Below are 20,398 nucleotides of genomic sequence, written 5' to 3'. Positions count from 1 at the left end.
CAAATTCATCGAAGCGCTATTCAAAACGGTATGGTTTATCAAATTTCTGTTAATTACATTTTGTCGAGAGTGCCTCTAGATCATGGGTGGGGAACGTCCGGCCTCCGGGCCGTATGCGGCCCGCGAGACGGTTTGATACGGCCCCCGTGTCAATTCATGAATACAAAAACATTTATATATATATTTTATTACAATTTTATTTTCCTGCGCTAACGTAAAATTAAATGAAATAAAATAGTAGCGTCAGGTTTCCGTGTGGTGTCTTCAGACTGTATGCTGTCTGGGTCACAATGACAAATGCGCTTGGATAAAGTTAATTCTCTTAGGCGGAAGTTTTGTGTTCCCAACAAGCAGTTTTCACAAGACCACATTCTGACAGAGACAATGTCATACACACAGGTTTTGTGGTGAGCGAGCTAATAGCCAAGAAGCTTAAACCTCAATCAGAAGGAGAGTTCGTGAAAGAGTGCCTTGTTGCCGCTGTGGAGCTGCTTGCACCAGATAAAGTAAAACTGTTCCAAAGTGTCAGTTTGTCTCGAAGAACCATTGCAGAACGAATTACTGATATGCCACAAGACATTGAAACAACACTAAAGGACGCAGCAAAAAAATTCCAGTTTTTCTCTCTGGCCGGCGATGAAACAACAGACATAACAAATACCGCCCAACTAGCCATTTTTGTGCATGGAATTACTGCTGAGTTTGATACGAGGGAGGAATTACTGTCTTTGCAAGCCATGCATGGCACTACCAAAGGTGAGGATTTGTTTGAGCAAGTTGTTTTGGCGATGAACAAATTTGAACTATCATTTGAAAAGTTAAGTGGCCTTGCTACAGATGGAGCCCCAGCCATGCTTGGCCCTCAAAAGGGATTAACTGCATTGGTCAAAAAAGAAATGAGTCGTCTCAATCTCGATCCAAGTGATTTAACTGTATGCCACTGTATCATATACATCAAGAGAGTCTGTGTGCACATTCCCTGAAGCTCAACAATGTAATGACAACTGTCGTTTCCACCATAAATTTCATTAAAAGCAGAGGGCTAAACTGCCACCAGTTCAAAGAGTTACTGAGTGAGCTTGAGTCCGATTACGGAGATCTGGTATACCACTGTGAGGTGCGATGGCTGAGTCGCGCAGGTATGCTCACACGGTTTTACAAACTGAGGGAAGAAGTAAAACAATTCATGCAGATCAAGGGAAAACCTGTCGTGGAGCTCAGTGATGGCAAGTGGCTGTGTGATTTGGCCTTTATGGTGGACATAACCAAGTACCTGTCAGAGCTGAACGTCAAGCTCCAAGGTCCAAACCAGCTTCTCAGCTCTCTGCTTTCAAACGTGAAATCATTTGAAGTGAAATTAAAGCTGTGGCAATTGCAACTGGAAAAGGGTAACACTGTGCATTTTCCTACTCTGCAAGAACAACAGCCTGCACTGACATCCGAATATGCTGGTGAGTGTGCAAAACTGCTTCAGGCATTTGGAGAAAGGTTTCAGGACATGAAAAGTAAACAAAATGAACTGAAGATATTTGCTACACCATTTAACGTGGAGCCAGCTGATGTACCTGACAACCTACAACACGAAATAATTGAGCTGCAAAGCAATGATGAGCTCAAAGCTAGGTACAACAACCTCCCTCTGCTCGAGTTCTATAAACTGTATGTACGTTCTGAGGATTTTCCCATACTGAGGAGACATGCACTGAAGTTTGCATCTCTGTTTGGGACAACTTACTGCTGTGAGCAGTTCTTTTCAAAACTGACTCTTGCAAAGACTCGATTCCGCTCAAGACTGACTGACCCAAACTTGGAAAACCGGCTGAGAGTAGCATCATCACTGCCATCTGCCATAAGACGCATCGCCAAAGAAAAGCAATTCCAACCATCGCATTAGAGAGGTTAGTGATATATGTGTTCAATAATTTTGTATGGCCCTCAAAGGATATTATAAAAATGAAAATGGCCCTTGATACGAAAAAGGTTCCCCACCCCTGCTCTAGATGATTCAGGCCAATTTTCGTGCAAATCGGACAAACGTAGGTTTTTAAGTGGGTTTTTCAGAAAATTCTAAATGGCGGAATAATTTTCATGATGGAAAATTACGTCATATGGTGCAATCGAATAAAATAAAAAAAATATTTTGTTTCTAGGACTCACGGTTCAAAAGATATTAACATAAACATGAGTGCAAATTTGGGCAGTTGGTAGAGCTAGAGGGTTTGAGGTAGATACGCCAAATTTGCTGTGGTAACAGTTCTGTGTGTCAATTTTCCTAACTTTCCAGCAAGTGGTTCTATGGGCCACCATAGACTCATGAGCGGAAGCAGAATAATATTAATAGAAACACTAACGAAAACAATAGGGTCTTCGCCCCTTTGGGGCTTGACCCCTAATAAGAAAAGAAATTAAATCAATAGGGGTCTTTAGCCCTTTCGCAGATTGACCCCTAATAATAAGAAGACTAACGAAAACAATAGGGGTCTTTCGCCCCTTCGGCCTTGACCCCTAAATATTATACAACTTAAACAAGACCATCCATGGTCCTAGTCACCAAATCTAAAAATAAAAAACACATTGAAAATATTATGAATATAAGACAAAATAAAGTTATCCATCTTACATAGCAAGTGCACAATCCATTTCAGCTCTTAAAAAGATATCTGAGTAAGGGGCCCCAGATTCTGTAAAATGTTTGGAAGTACCAATCAAATCAAATCCTTTCAAGCTTGGAGAAGCAACCATCTCAGTCAGCAGTTTATGAAAGCTAGGTGGCTAAGGGGACTTCCATTCCATCAAGATCACCCTTTTAGCCACCACCATAACAAACATAAGAGACAGCTGTTGGAAATGCGGCAATACTAGTAGAAGAGCAGAGCATCCAAATAGAGCTCATTCAACATTTGGACTGATATCCTTTTCAAAAGCATGCAAGTACCACATAACATATCTTCCAAAACACCTCAGGACAAAACCGAAAATTGTGAGCATGAGTCCCTTCTGAGCTCTTACATCAATCACATAAAGGGAATAATGAAGAGTACATTTTGTTGAGTTTAACATTCGAATAATGTAACCTAATGTGGCAGGGCGGAGGGCGGGGCCGGGTCGTGATCCTACACACCCGGTCCCATCCTCTGCCCTGCCACACACAAGTTTCACTTTAAACTGTATAAGTTGTAGTCTAGCATTAATAGAGCAGATATGAATTCGCTTCAGTCCCTCTTCCCAAATGCCTTCTGAGATATTGAGCAAAACAAGGAAATAAACAGCATCACTAAGTGCTTGGCAGTAGGTGGTTAACGCAGGAGGTTATACATACAACGGTCCTGAAACACAGAAAAAGAATGTTTTATGTAGTGATGCACTGAGAAAATTGAGGTTGGGAGAGATCAAAGGTCTTATATAAGTGGTCGAACGCTGCAAATTTGCCATCTACATAAAAATCCTTTACCTTGGCTAGCCCTTTGCATTTCCACAATGAAAATACCTTATCCGACTGGCCAAGCGGAAAGTTATGATTATCGTAAATGGGTTAAATTGATTAAAAATTCTATAGAGTGAAGTACAATTAAATTCTTACATTGGGACTTCCTTAAGGATGAGGGCAAAATAACAGTGTAGCTGTTTGAAAAAAGAGCGAGGCAAGTATATGGGTAGGTTTTGAAAAAGGTAAACAAAACGAGGCAGAGAAACCATTTTAATAGCATTGACCTGACCAATTAGAGATAGCAAAAATACTCTCCACTTCTCAACAGATATTTTCAACTTCTTTATGCCTTCAGTAAAATTAAGACTGAAAATATGTTTTGAGTTTTTAGAAATGGCTAACCCCTAGGTAGGTAAAGTGATCTGTGATTTTGAATGATAATGAATTTAGAAATCGAGCATCCAGTCCTCCACCTAAGGGCATGAATAAACTCTTTTCCAATTCACAGAATAGCTTGAAAAAGAGTCAAAAACCTCAAGTAATTCCATTAAAGGAGGCATAGCGGAAGGAGAATCACACATATATAAAAGTAAATCGTCCGCATATAAGGACAGTTTGACCTTTGTATGACCACAAGATACATATATACCTCTAATATCAGGATGATTGTGAAGGTAAATGGCAAGGGGTTTAAGTCAAATACCAATGGGCTGAAGCAACAGCCCTGCCATGTACCCCGCTGAAGAGCCTGAAGACTTTCCTAAAAAAACATGGGTCATCTATATTTGGGCCATACAAATTTACACATTTAATCAGACAATTATGAATAAATCCTGATACTATGATGTATCTTCCCGCAGGGTCAGTCACCACAGAGTGCATTCAGACAGATTTCCTAAAAAGTATAGCCACCCCTCTAGTTTTGAGGAAAAAGTAGCTTGATAAACTTGTGAAATCCAATTCACCCTAAGCCGCAGCTGTTCAGTAGGTTTGATGTGTTTTTCTTGAAGAAAAATAATGTCTGCCGACAATTACTTTTCAAACACCTTTCCCCTCTTAATCTGAATCTCCAACTCACAAAATCAATGTTCACCCCAGCATTATTGTTAGCATGTTAGCTGTTCTCCGCAGCATAAATAACCTATTATCATATTCTCATTTCAAAATGATTATATGGGCAAAATGTTATTTTGCCCATATAATCTTGACTCTATTAAGGTTAAACTTATTTGGCTTACTGTCCAAGGTGGAGGGGCTCGAGGAAGCAGCTTCAACTGGAGCTCTAAATTCACCCCCCCCAAAAATGCTTACAATAAAGTACAGCGAACACATGGATAAATTGTAAATGCTTTATAGATGATTTATAGAAGTGCTCGATTATGGTAAACTGTATTGAAGCAGCCGGGTGCGGAGGCCACCTTCCTCTGGGTGGAAGGTTAAGATGAAGGACATTTATGCAGCTATAGGGGTGTAGGGCTCACAGTTTAGGAGCGGGTTTGGTTATTAGCAATAATTAATAATTATCATAGATAATCATTAATTATTAAAATCAATAGAACATTGATTAGAATCAATGTTAGCTTTTTAATCATTCAAATTCAACAATCGTCAAAGATAATTGTAAATTATCAAAATCAATAGAATATTAATTAGGATTAATGTCGACGGGGCACCACCCTGGAATCAGGGACTAATAACCAGACAGTATAACAGTCTCAATGTTAGATTGTTCTCTTAGGAAAATTGATGTCCGTAGATCATCAAGATTAAAAAGGGAACAACGAAGGGTTGAATTCGAGCACTGGCATCCCCTGCCAGCCTTTGGCACATGTGTATGCAAAACAAACTAAAACACTTCTCTTTTAATTATAATGAAGTTTATTGAAAATATAATATCAATTAATAATCAGTACAATGCAGTCAATAAACTTCCGACATTCAACGACAAACTAAACAGTGACGTGATTAGATATGGTAACCAAAATAAGCCTATAATACATGAGAGAACGGTATGTGTGTGTGTGTGTGTGTGTGTGTGTGTGTGTGTGTGTGTGTGAGGAGTGACTCACACAAAATGGTGGACGTGACTCCCGTGGAGAGTACGTCAAGTGAGATTTCCAGCCAGAGAGTAAGGCCACGAATGTGGGAGGAGAGAAGCCAGTTAATGGCGTCTGCCCGTGTGCGGTGTGTCTTTCACTTGTACGACTTGTGTGTGTGTGTGTGTGTGTGTGTGCGTGTGTGTGTGTGTGTGTGTGTGTGTGTGTGTGGTTAGTACGACAGAGAGAGAGAGAGTGAAAGTGGTGGCGCCGAAGCCGGTTTCAAGATCGTGGGAGAGAAGGCAACTGTTATGGATAAACACAGTGTGCCGGTCTCATCCGCGATGGCGTAAATACACAACAGTCCAACGTGGTTGGATTACAACACAGCAAACTTACGCCAACCAGTTGCAAAATTCCAAATGCATAAATTAATTTTTGTCTGTCTGTCTGGCTCTGCAAATATCTGTTAGAGAGGTGCCACTGGTCAGGGCCCAGGAGCCCAATGTTGTGTTGACATTCAGCTGTCGGTTGATAGTCAGTTTCCAGTGTGTTATTAAGAGAAGTATAAAATGTGAGTCCAGTCTGAGGCTAATAATGTGCGGTGCTGTTATATGTTTCGTGAGCGAACAAGAGTTCAAAAGTCTGATTGCTTGGGGGAAGAAGCTGTCATGAAGTTGAATGGTGCGATTCCTGATGCTGATGCCTGAAGGTAGCAGTGAGAGCAGCCCATGGCTCGGGTGGCTGGAATCACAGATGATCCTCCAAGCTTTTTGTTCACACTACGTCTAGTATAGATGTCCTGGAGGGAGGAAAGCTCAACTCCGATGATGTGTCTGGCAGTTCGCACCACACTTTGCAGGGCTTTGCGGTTGAGGGCGGTGCTGTTGCAGTTCCAGGCAGTGATGCAGCCAGTCAGTATACTCTCTACAGTGCTGGTGTAGCACCGTGTGAGGATGTGGTGGTTCATTCCAAACTTCCTCAGCCGTCTCAGGAAGGAAAGGCGCTGGTGAGACTTCTTCACAACGGCCTCAGTGTGGACAGACCATGTAAGTCCCTCAGTTATGTGGACACAGAGGTACTTGAAGCTGCTTACTCTCTCTACCGGTGCTCCATTAATGGTGATGGGGCTGTGTTCTCTGTCTATTCTCCTGAAGTCCAACACAAGCTCCTTGGTCTTACTGATATTTAGGGAGAGGTTGTGCTCCTGACACCAGCGTGTCAGAGTGTGCACCTCCTCTCTGTAGACTGTTTCATCATTGTCAGTGATCAGACATACCACTGTTGTATCATCAGCAAACTTAAAGATGGCTTTGGAGCTATGTGTTGCCACACAGTTATGTGTGTACAGGGAATACAGGAGTGGGCTGAGAACTCCATTTTTGAGGGTCAGTGATGAGGAGATGTTGCTGCCCATTCTAACCACTTGCCGTCTGCTTGACAGGAAGTCCAGGATCCAGCTGAACAGTGAGCTGTATAAGCCCAGAGCCCGGAGTTTCACATCAAACTTGGAGCTGCAGACTACAAACATCATTCTCACATATGTGTTCCTTTTTTCCAGGTGGGAGAGAGCAGTGTGTAGTGTAGATACAATATCATCATCAGTGGAGCGGATGTTGCAGTTAGCAATCTGCAATGAGTCCAGTGAGGCTGGCAGCACAGATCAGATGTAATCTCTGATTAGCTTCTCAAAGCATTTGCTGATGATGGGGGTCAGAGCAACAGGACACCAGTTATTCTATAGCTTTTGTACAGGCGCAATGGTGGACATTTTAAATGTCCACCATTGGCATGTGGTGGCATGTGGGGACCACAGACAAGGAGAGAGAAAGGTTGAAAATATCCGTAAAAGGACTTCTGGTCAGGAAACGAAACAACATGGCAGACTAAATAGCGAGCTCTCACAAGTCAGTTTAAAAAATCCATCTAAACTCGAAAACTAATGTTGAAATATTTCATAACATTTCAGGATGAGCGGAGGAACAAAAGCTAAATCTAAAAAAAACCCTGAGAGGCAAGATGAATACTCCAGTCGAGCAGAGACAGACAATATGCAAGAAAAGACAGAAGATGGCGACCGGGATGCTACAGATTCGCTTCGTGCAGGCCTGAAGAATATAAGCAGACAGATACAAGACCAGGGTCGGTGCCACGAGGGGGCCCCAGGGGGCCTGGCCCGGCCACCTAGGTCACTGTGCCCCCTCACCTCTTATCACCACACCACCCTGCCTCGTAACACAATTTTTTTTTCTTGCCAGAGCGGGAAAACACTGGGAAAAAAAACTGCAACAGAAAAATGGGTCTATCCGTAGCTCCCGAGAAGAAAATGTTTCTTTGTTCGAGAGAATAGAGTTAAAACCAGTTACAGGTGACCCTAAAAAAGGAGAGTGCAGGTACCTAATACAATAATAGTATGTTATCTCTCCCTCGTGTCCCGCATTGTCCTGCAAAATCAGGTCTGCTGACCTGCAACAGAGCAATAGCCAGGTGGTCACCCTAAACCACACCCGTAAGGCTTGTGCAACTTGCATTTGAGCGGGACCTTACAAAGAAAATACGCAACAAATGGAAAGACCTTGTTCTAAGGAAGTTTAACACTTCCACTCGTCGACTGCAGCTTTTCTAAAGGTAGGATGTGTTTTTGCTTTTTTGTCTTTGTTACTGATTGATTATATAGCCAGTGCTGGTCCTTATTATTTATGAGAATGCTGTAGGCAGCGTTGCTCTGTATTGTCGCGTCGGGTAGATGGTGGCATGATGGTTGTTGTTGTTATTTAAATTAAAAGTGGGTGTATTATTATTATTGAGGGTGGGAGAGGTAGGCCCCCCCAGTGACACATCGAGGCCCCCTCGTTCAGTATGTCCTGGCGCCGACCCTGTACAAGACCTCCAAAACAAACTAAAATCTGAGCTCAGAACAATCGAAGATGAACTTAAAACACAGATGAAATGCGAGCTGGAGGAATTCAAAGAGGACATTAAGCAAAAACTGGCATCAACAACAAATGAAATAAAGGAGCAAATTGCTCAAGTTGAAGCTACTTTGGCGGGCGTAGAGGAAATAGAGTGCAGGAACTCCGAGATGGATAACATATTGCAAGACTTTGTACAAGAACACAAAAGAATACGGGAAAAGCTAGATGGCCTAGAATCGTGGTCCATAAGAAAAAATATGCGCATTTACAGACTACTGGAGGACACTGTTGTGAAATTTTTACAATACTCAACAAATGAGATGGTCTTGAGAAGGGTCTGGGAAAAGAGAATCATGATGGGTGAGAAGAGGATTGTCTTCGACCATGATTACATGATAGTCGTGGTACAACAGCGAAAGTCCAATGCTAAAGCCAAAAAAGCTCTGAAAGAAGTAGGCATTCGATTCCAGACTCCATTTACTAAGATGCGGTTCAACTGGTATGATGGGATTACAATATATAATGACACGAAAGAGGTAGAAAAAGACCTGTCAGACAGAGGGTATCAACTAGCTGAACCCAGTGAAGAGAGTCTCCCTCCTCTGCCTGGCAGAAAGTGGGCAGAGAGAAAAACATGGAGACAAGTAAAAGGTCACTTAAACGGCAGCAAGGTTTTCGACATAAAAGTCCGACAACATCATAAAAGGTATTGCATGCAAAAGAAGATAACAATTAAGATACATAAATATACGGAGCAGAAAATAATTGGAGAAATGACTGGAGAGGTACAACAGCAAATTTAGAAACTTTCTAACTAGTATCAACAGGGACTCCTATGGATCTCAGTGATGAGCGGGAGACAGACTGCTGACTGAAATCATCATAAATCTAGTATTAGTACTATAACTGGGAACAGGTGATATCTCCCAAATAGGAGAAGGCCCTCTTTACAAATAAGGATTTCCCCCTTACTAGAGACAGTGACTCATTACCCCAGAATGTGGCTGAACACCGCCATCTGAAGGTAAGTTGATGTTATTCCAACCAAAGTACAAAAATCTGTTCTAGTAAAAAGATGTATTCAAAGTGATCAAACTGTTCAAAGTTTAGCCAGGGGGGTTGTACTTGTACAAAGTTCTCAGGAAATTAAAATGCAAGAAATTGGGACAATGTGGCAGGTCGGAGGGCGAGGCCGGGTCGTGATTCCGCACACCCGGCCCCTAATCAGGTTAATTAGCTCTCGAGAGGAAAAGGGCTGACTGAAGATGGCAATGCCACAGAGAAAGAGATTTACGGATAGCTGTCCGACACCTGTGTGTGTGTTTGTCTTTTTCGTTCAGTTTTATATTAAACTATTATTTATATTGTCAAGCAGGTTCTCGCGTCCTCCTTTCCATTAATCCGTTTACACTGGTGCCAGTACCCAGGAAGGAGGAGGGATGCTCCGTAGTGGAGTATTGTCAAGCCGATTCTCGCCTCCTCCTTTCCATTAATCCCTTTACAGTACCTTAATTGAATGGATTAGGTAACCCAGTCAAAAGGGCTAGAACAATAACCAAGTTGAAAAAAAAATGTATTACAAGAAATGCACTTATCAAAGAAGGAACATGAAAAATTAAGGACATTTTGATTTAAAAATATATATTACAGTTCATGCCCAAATAGCCGCCAAAGAGGAGTAGCAACTGTAATATTGAAGAACATTAATTTTGAATGTTATAAAGAAATAAAAGATAAGGAAGGGAGATATATTATTATTAAGGAAGCAATCGATAATAATAAGGTAACTTTGGTAAATATATATGCCCCATCAGAAAGAAATAAGCACTATATCAAAGACACTGTTTGACATAGTGGCAGTGGAATTGGAGGGAGTCTGCATATGTGGAGAAGATCTCAATCTAGTATTCAACTATGATTTAGATACATCTACTATTAAGAGGAATAAAAACACATTTCAAAGTTTATGAATAACATGCACAGAAATGGGACTAATTGATGTTTGGAGAGAACTACATCCCTCGGAGATTTATTACAGCCACTACCCTGCTACTCACTCAGTCTATTCAAGAATAGACTATTTTCTCACACAAGCAGAAAATAGAAACCAGATTAATGAATGTTGACTTGGAGTAGCAGATATATCAGATGACACTGCAATTTATCTGAAAATTATTTTAAGAGAGTAAATACACTGTGGAGATTAAATTTAGGTATTTTAAATAATAAGTTGATAGTAGAAGAAATGTAAATTTTAATTCAATGGTACCTAGAAGAAAATAATAACGGGGAAGTGGACCCCTCCATATGAGATGCACTCAAGGTGGTGATTAGAGGGAAATGAATAATTACATGCACCTTTAAAAAAGATTGAATAGTACAATATGAGAAGCTTACTGCAGAATTAAGGCAACTGGAGCTTAAACATAAACAAGGCACAGAGAAAGGAATAATGCATCACATAGGAGGTGAGAAAAAAATGAATGAGCTATTACAGATTGGTTAAGAAAAAAGCAAGATATCTAAAACAGACCTATTATGAAGCGGGCCCGAAGGCCACACTATTATTAGCTAGATGAATGCAAACAAAGAACAAATCAACTTAAATATGAATTGAGAGATATTGGAAATTGTTAGGAATAAAATTTGGATCTCGTTGTAGTTTAGCACACAACACTTCTACCATCAAGAATTCCTCGGTCCCTTTCAGTGCATGCCCAGGTAAGTACAGTCGGGAGTCCACGTATCTTGAAAGACTTCATGAAGGGAGAAGAAAGAACGACAACACACAGTTGCTTCTATTCAATCTACTCAAAGTTTATTACAGCAAGCATAATATTTATACATTTCATAGAACAAAGAACAACCAACAGCCAATAGTATAGTGATAGCAAGACTTGCGAGACAGCCAAGGACAATTAATGTTGACCGGAATAGCACGGGAATGGTAATCATATGAGGTCGAGCAGTCCTAGATATTTGTTATGTCCGACTGAGATATTTAGCACAAGGAAAAGGAGTATGTGCTCGTTGGAGCACAAAACATTCCAAAAGAGGATAAGACAAGAGAAACTAACAGCATCTATGAAGGTCAAGGACTCTTCGTGCGTGTGGTGTGATTCTGTGATTCGCACACATACATACAGAGTTAGATGTCAAACTAAAGACAGCATGTACAATTTATATTTCTCACAGAAATATAAAAAAATTATTATAAGGAACTATATTTATAGACCTCAAACATAAATCAGGAAGACATTCTCGAATCATCAGATCTACCATCTATTGCAATATACAAGACAAATTACTGACTGCTAAAATAGCCCCAAAAGAACTCCACAAAGCCACAAGAAAATCTAGATCTGGTAAGGTGCCAGACATTGATGGATTCCCAATGGAATGGTACAAAGTGTTTGATAAAGAACTGGCACCACCCTTAAGGAATACTTTTAACTGGATACTAAAAGAAGGCAAAACCCCTCATCATGGAAGGAAGCTTTAATCTAAGCTATCCCAAAAGGGGGAAGAAATAAGGAATATTGTCAGAATTACAGACCAATATCATACCTCAGTACTGTTTATAAACTTTATAGCTCCATCATATCTTCCAGACAGCAGTACTTTTTATCAGACCTGATAGATGAGGACCAAACAGGTTTTGTTAAAGGTCACCAATGCAAGACAATATAAAAAGTTCGTTCATATAAAAGACAAGATCGAAAGAAATAAGCTACCAGTCGCCCTAATTAGTCTCGACGGCGAGAAGGCCTTCAATAGGGTCCACTGAGATTTTCTATATCTAACACTAGAAAGGCTGGGTTTCAACGATAAATCAATACATCGTATTAAATCTATTGGAACCCCACAGCCAGAGTAAGAGTGAATGGATATCTAACAGAGAGATTTAAGTTAGAGAGAAGAACAAGACAAGGCTGTTGTATTAGTCCCTCTCTCTTTTCGCCATGTATATAGAACCATTGGGGAGTGGTGGCTCAGTGGTTGAGGCTCAGGGTTACTGACCAGAAGGTCAGGGGTTCAAGCCCCAGCACCACCAAAATGCCACTGTTGGGCCCTTGAGCAAGGCACTTAACTCCAGATTGCTCCGGGGGGATTGTCCCTGTAATAAGTGCACTGTAAGTCGCTTTGGATAAAAGTGTCTGCATAAATGTAAATGTAAATGCATTGGCCCAAATTGTTAGACAGCATTCAACGATACCAGGGGTGAGAATTAATGGTATAGAGCATAAAATGTGTACGTTTGTGTTAATAAATTAACTAAGTGAGCCAGTAAATAATTTCAAAAAAATTTAAGTATTAGAACGATTCAACGAATATGCTGACTATAAAATAAATGTAAAAAAACTCAAATCCTTATGTTTAATAGCATACCAAATGAGAAACTCTGACAAAAATATGAGGTTAAATGGAAAGCAAAAAGATTGAAATACATGCATATAAATATAACTAAAGACCTAGATAAATTATGTGAAGCCAACTATGGAGAAGTTAATGATGATATAGAGAAGGATATAGAGAGGTGGTCTACATACCTATGGGCTTAAGTGATGGGATAAAGAGTCAAAATTAATATCCTGTCTCACATATTATATTTATTTCAATCACTCCTTGTGTATATCTCACATGACCAATTTAATAAATGGGATAAACTAATAAGTAGATATATTTGGGGATGTAAGATTCCCAGAGTGCGTTATACATCACTACAATTATCCAAAGAAAAGGGAGGTATGGGACTACCAAATATAAAAAAAAATTATGTATGCAGCACAGCTACGTCCTCTTTTATGTTGGTGCTCTAATAGTTATGTGGCTAGGTGGAAGGAAATTGAAACAAAAATTCTGGATATTAAAATAGAAATGTTGATAGGGGAAACGGAATTCCCTGGACATATTAAGGTGAAACTAGACACAGTAGCGCTATTCTCTCTAAAGATTTGGCACTCGATCATCAAACAAATTAAAATAGGAAAAGAGATTGGAGTACTAAAATGGATAACGCATGACAAAGAATTTAAACCTGGACAAAATGATCCAGCATTCCAAAAATGGAGTGAGAAGGGAATTCAAGCGATGTGCAATATAATTCAAAAGGGTGAAATGAGGAGTTTTCAGGATTTAAAAACTAGTTTTGAACTAGGAAATCAATATCAGTTGAGATATTTTCAACTGAGAGATTACTATACAATAAAACTAAAAGTAAGAGATAAACAGGAGCTGCACCATCTCATCAAACTGATATCAGATGCGTACAGAAATCCTTTACCCAGAATAATATCCTAGATATATCAAGGACTGGCAGAATATGATCCCCTCATCCACATTATGTATCAAAATGAAATGGAATAAAAAGGAAAAGAAAAAATCTGGTACAACATCTGGAGAACACATCACACTACCACTAGCTCACAGATGTGGAGGGAATTCTCCTGGAAGAATCAAATCCGTTTCTTCATAACCCCTAAGATTTTAGGCAAACAAACTTCCACATCACAGACATGTTGGAGAAAGTGTGGTCAGCAGATGGCAGACCATACACACATATTCTACCTTTCTGGTAAGAGGTCCATGGGACCACGCGTGAGATATTCGGTTATGGAATCCCTAAAATCTGTTTATTATTATATTTTGGAAACATTAAAGGAATAATACCAGGAAGTGATCAATATCTCTGTAAAATACTCCTTGTGGCCATTAAAACGACTGTAACATGGAACTGGTTTAAAGACATTACGAATTGTAAACAATGGCTCGGGATTAAAGAAGAAATCTTTGAGATGGAAAAATGTACCTATACCCCTAGACTGAAGCAAAACACCTTTTACCATGACTGGTGGAAATGTGTATTGAGAGAAACAGGGACAATCCTAACATCTGAAATAATAACTGAGGACAATGAACACCCACCCCTTAATACCTGGCTATGTTAATATGTTGTGTGTATTTATTTTGTTTATTTTCTTTTTGTTCTGTATCTTGAATCTGTCACTTCAAGAAAAAACTGAAAAAGCTTAATAAACACAAAGTAAAAATAAAAATAAAAAGCCCATAAAAACACCAGCCAATTGGTTCACACACCCTCTGATGATGTGTGACGTCTGGACCCACGGCTTTACGGATATTCATCCATCAGAAGAATCAGATTATCATACCTGTCAACACTCCCGGTTTTTCATGGGAGTCTCTCGTATTTCACACCCATCTCCTGTCTCCCTCCCGTTTTGTTAATTCTTCCGGGAAACTCCCATAATTTGTATGGCCCAAACCTCGTCATGTCTGGCAACTGATTGTCCAGTTGCCAGATCTTGTATGAAACGCATCCTACTCACACAATCGACTCATCATACACATTTCAACCCATTTATGACCTCAGCCTGGCAACCTACAACCCAGTTGCGCTGTTGATATCTGCGCAGGTAGTAGGCGTGGGAAGTTGAGTCAAGCATCACTGGTAGATGGGAGAAGACTCAGATGGTGCTACAGCGAAAAAAACTAATTTACATATAAATTTAACAACAGCTGGACAGAAGAATTAAATTTAATATCTCAAAGCTATATCGACAATGGCCACGCCTTTTGCAAGTGTGTCGCACTGATTTTAATATCGGACGTTATCAAAAATAACGTTACTCAGCACATTAAATCACAACAGTGCAATATGTATATATTTAACCTGCCCCTGTCATCCAGCACCACCAGCAACACCCCCCAGCTCAGAGGTCTCCCGGATTTTGGTACCCAAATATTGACAGGTATGCTAACACTACAGAGACAGAGAGTGAACTAACCTGAGTAGCTTCGACCACGGGAGCTCTCTCCGCTCATCTGGGAGAGAGGCAACGGTGTTCCCGGCGGAGTTTTTATTCCTTTTGAAGTCTGTGATTATATTAATTCCCTGCCACATGCTTCTAGTGCTGGTGGTGTTGAACTGTCCTTCAATCTTGTTCCTGTACTGGCGTTTGGCTGCTCTGAGTTTTGCGGAGGGCATAACTGGCTTGTTTATTGCTGCAATAAATGTGGTCTTTCTGAAACAGTTGAACATGTCCTGTTAAATTGTGTTGCATATGACAGAGAAAGATTTCAGATAATAGAAGAAATAAAGTCAATGGGTATTTACTGTGAGTCTATAATTCTTCAAACGTTTATAATGCTCTTTTAATCTATTTTAAGGAAACAAGTTTGTATGGTAGGATTTAGTCGATAGGGTGTTATTTTCTTATTTTTTCCCTTACATCAGTGCTCGACACTCCAACCCAGTAGGTGGGGAAAATGCACCAAAAAGCTGGTTTGGCAAAAAGAAGAATAGCTTCCATTACTGTGTACTGTTGTGCTGTGGCTTTTTCGTTGTGTTGTGGCTTAATTTTGTTGTGTTGCGGCTTATTTGTGTTGTGTCTTTAGCTTCTATTTGCTTTGCTAATGTGATTATGTTTTGCACCACTTGGCCACCATAGAACTTGTGTCTCAAACATATCCAACACTCCAACTTGAAATTAGCAGAGAACCTAGAATGATGTATGCTTCTGTTAATGCTTCTTTGCATCAAACCGCTCCATCCAGCCAGGACCGTAGTAAGGTAATCTGGGCCCCAGGGCTGGTGTGGGAAGAGAAATTTGCGTTCCTTTTCTGCATATCGTGGTGCCGTTTTGTGGTCTGTTTTGCATAACGTGGTGGCTCATTATAGCTTATCGCAGCACATTCAGTCCGTTTTGCGGCCGACCCACCAGCCCGCTTGGTTCTTCCGACGGCCAGTCCACACCTGATCGGCCCCAAAGGGTGTCGCCCACCGGGAAAATGCCCTGTATGCCAGATTACCAGTTCAGAGTAGACAGTAGAAACTGTTGTGGGGCCCCCTGGACCTTTGGGCCCCTATATTCATTACCACCTTTCATCCCACAAGTTAAAGCCCTGCGTGGCATTTATCCAGTTTTTTTGTGTATTCCTTAAACACATATCCAGCAGTGGCAGTCAAGCTGCAGACAAATTAATCTTATTTAAAGATTATTTACAGACCTAGGGCACATTCCCCAAAAGCATCATTAGCAAACTATGGTCGCATGTTCCATTGTTACTAACACAATTAATCGTTTTGGTGTTTCCTGAAACCATAGTTCAAACAAACTTCCACAAACGGCATTGCTAAGTTGTGTGATTGGAACTACAGCTCTCCACCTTTGGTTAGAAGCATAGCTCCTTGTTTGTTTGCTGTGTAGACATCATTTGACTGCGCCGTGACTTTTATATTGTTTCTTCTTTATACATAGTTTATTCTGTCAAGACATTGACCATGTTAACATGCATTTAAAAAAACAATATATTTACGAATATATTATTGTATCTGATAATATGAAATTTAATTAAAAAAAAGCTGCGTTCTGATCCATTGGGATTAAAGGCTATAAAAGTTTTTTTTTATAGCCCCTGGTAAACTATCACTCTTCCAGTGATATTGTCCTATTCACGGAAGCCTAGAGGTTGGTGGAAACTGTAATAAATAAATAACTAAGAAATGAACTCACTAACAGACACACACACACACACACACACACACACACACACACACACACACACACACACACACACACACACACACACACAATATTTATCACCCAAGAGGCACTGATTTATGTTGTTAAATTATAATGTCAAGGAAATAAAAAAAGCCTAATTAGTTATGAATCAACATTTATTAGTTATAATAATTGTATGAACACCAATGGTACAACACATATTGATATGCATGAACATACTTTTATTTCACAGCTATGACAAAGGAAATCTTTTAAACACTTTCCTTTTGACTAACGTTTTCTCTCCCTTTTACATTAAAAAAGTCACATCACAAAAAGGACGAGAGAAAATAGGAACACAACAGATGAGTTTAAATGTAAGACCAATGTCAGAAATGTAAACCACCTACTAATGATGATTCCAAACATACTCAATTAGGTAAGAAAAATAAACCTGGTTATTCTAGAAATAATATTTCACATGAGAAAATGTGGCTGTAAATGTCTTTGTGTGCATGTGTGCATTTACAACAAAAAAAAAGGTAGGAAAAACTCAAGTGAAGTCACCCAAAGACAGAAGAGGCATCATGGAACTGAGAAACGTTTTACAGATACTGTGGATGTGGCTCGACACAGTGTGCTTTATAAAACAGTGTGCTTTATAATATCAAAATTATATATTTTTATAAGATGTTAAATCAATTTTGTTCTCATTTTAAGTCACCAGACTTAAACCTTTTATGTACATATAACACAGAATCATACTGTTTATATAAAACATATCAGACTATCAGGTACAAAAAGTATGTGTATTGTATAGCATGTTCAAAAATAAAGAATATTGTGAAATGCTATGCATAATGCAAATGTCTACAAATATATTTTTGTATCTGATAGTATGATATTCAGTGTAAATATTAATGCCACATTAATTTATTTGGGGAAAAACATTCCAAACATACATCAGATACAAGAATGGAAATGCAATTGCTGAGAGAGCTACATACAACTAGTCTGAATTAAAATCATGCAATTTACTACAGTTTTAGACATTTTACTATAGTATATGATCTTATGCAGCACAAATATATATTTTTCTATAGGATTAAAAAAAAAGAACACCTCAATTAAACTGTCACATCAACTAAACACTATCTCCATGTATCTACAACTGAAAAGTATAAGACAAATGTTACCTACAATATGTACACAAAGTGCAAGGAGGCACTTTAACGTCATGCTTTTAAGAAACTGGTGCAAAAACACTGAATGTCCATGCGTCTAATAAGAGTGAAATAAAACACAACAGTTACTCAATGCTCAACCAGATGACCAAACAATCTCGAATGTCAAGACATCTACCTTCTGTCAAGCAACAAACTCACAACATCTAAAACTCACGTTCTCATTCCACTAACTATAGTAAATGTGGCAACATGAACTCATGCTCATATGGCATTTCTTTTCTTGACAAAGAAAATAACACTGAAACTAAGAGCTGTTTAGTTTGCAAAGCTTTATAGTGTCTAATAAAAATATTAGGGACAGCATTCTATACATATTTGTGTTAAGCTTCATAAAAGTTAAAGTTGTGTTTAAAACAATTATTAAAAATCATCCATTTATATATATATATATATGGGGAAGAAACAGATCCATGAATCAATGTGTTTGAATTTGGATTTCTTACTTGGATCACAGATTGGCCGAGGTATGTGAATGCTTGCTCTGTCTGGCAGGAAGTGACGGTGAGTTGGATGTATCAGGCTTTTACAGCATGTCGGGGCTAAAACAGTCATAGACATTCTCTCACACGTTCTCATGCAGACAGAGATGTATAAGTGGATGATACATCCCGAGGTAGTGCTTTGGATCAGCTTCGCAGATAGATCCTCCTCTTTATTATGATTTACTTGATGTGTATTTCATTTGCCAATTTTTAGAGCTTCAAAACAAAAACTGCTATTAAAAAAGGAAATTGCAATAGCCTTGGCAATTTGTCTTTGAGGTAAGAAGAACTTTAGCACATTTAAGAGGGATGAAAATAATGCAAGAAATCCGAGAGAGTAAAACATAAGAAGGCATTAGGTACAGTATTTAGAAATATAATGTAAACCCACTTAGATTGTAAAAACAGGTCAATAGTGTTCTCCAGCATGTTAATAGGGCCTTAAGAAAAACAATCTGCCTGAAATAGGAATGTTTTGTCCCTGACAAAATCATATATGTTTTATGCCTGAGTAAATATTTCTAAAGGAGGAAAAACAGAACCTTGGTCAGAACCTAAATTTAGAGCAAATTCAGAATATAAACTGAATTTGTATCTGGATCAAAGGATGACGGCTGCTTTAGCGCTCTTTTTAACTACTTTTATTCTCTCAAACTACTGGACACATTGTTAAATGAGTCACCAATGATGACCAATCTAGGTTTATATGAAGGAAAAATAATGCCTAAATGATTTGCATGCACAGAGCAAGAAAGGGTCAATCAAATTGCAAACGTAAAAATAAATTGCATGCGCACAGAACGTTTGGTAAAGGTGTAAATCAAGTTGCAAGCGTAAGAAAAAATATTGGCAATACTGCAATGCTTTGCATAAGTTTAATTCATGTGTTGTGAGTCTGTAATTTTGTGTTAACACAAAGTAAATTTGGTGTGTATTCTTCTGACTTCCTTTTTGTCACGCTTACACTTTTGCCACCGTTTTTTGTGCCTAAACGTGGCCAAAAACATTGCAAACCTGCAATCAGTAAGTGACTGGAAAGATGTGAAGATTGAATGTGTAGAATCAGTCTGTATGAGTAAAATAAACTACTTTAAACGTGTAAATGACTTGTGTTTGTGCCATAAATATTTTCCAGAAATAATCTGATATACACTGTTCCGTTTTCCCTTTTGTTGCACTCACAATTTTGGCATGAATTTCTCACTGAAAATAGTTTTGCAAGCATGAGGGGGGTGTTGATCACCAATCAAATGAGGTTTTCCTTGACCAGTTTACTCTGACCTGATTGGTTTAATAATGTGACAGACAGCTGCTTCTTCATATGGCTCAGTATCGTTCCTCTAGATATCTCTTGTCTCTTAAATTTTAAACTGAAATATTAATACACAATTTAATTATATTTATTAATAATTATCATTGGCAAGGCATTTTGGTGAATAGATGGAATCAGCTGGTATCATAGAACTCCTGCTAGAAGTAAGCCAAATAAAATGAAACTCTCTGCACAGATAGATACATCGAATTTACTTATAATTTAGTTTTTTAGAATGTGTTCAATGATACCAGCAATTTCCATCCATCCATCCATCCATCCATCCATCCAAACCATCCACCCACCCATCCATCCATCCACCTTGCCAATGATAGTTAAAAGTAAATATTATTCAAATAATGAACAGCAACAATAAGAACACCAGATTTAACTTTATATCAATAAATGTTGTCAGTCTAACTTTACACTTGCAATAAAAAATGTGTATATATAA

Source organism: Xyrauchen texanus, chromosome 46 (genome assembly GCF_025860055.1).
Source record: "Xyrauchen texanus isolate HMW12.3.18 chromosome 46, RBS_HiC_50CHRs, whole genome shotgun sequence".
In the NCBI taxonomy this organism is placed as follows: Eukaryota; Metazoa; Chordata; class Actinopteri; order Cypriniformes; family Catostomidae; genus Xyrauchen; species Xyrauchen texanus.
The sequence above is the reverse complement of the archived record's forward strand: the minus strand, read 5'-3'. Positions refer to the sequence as shown.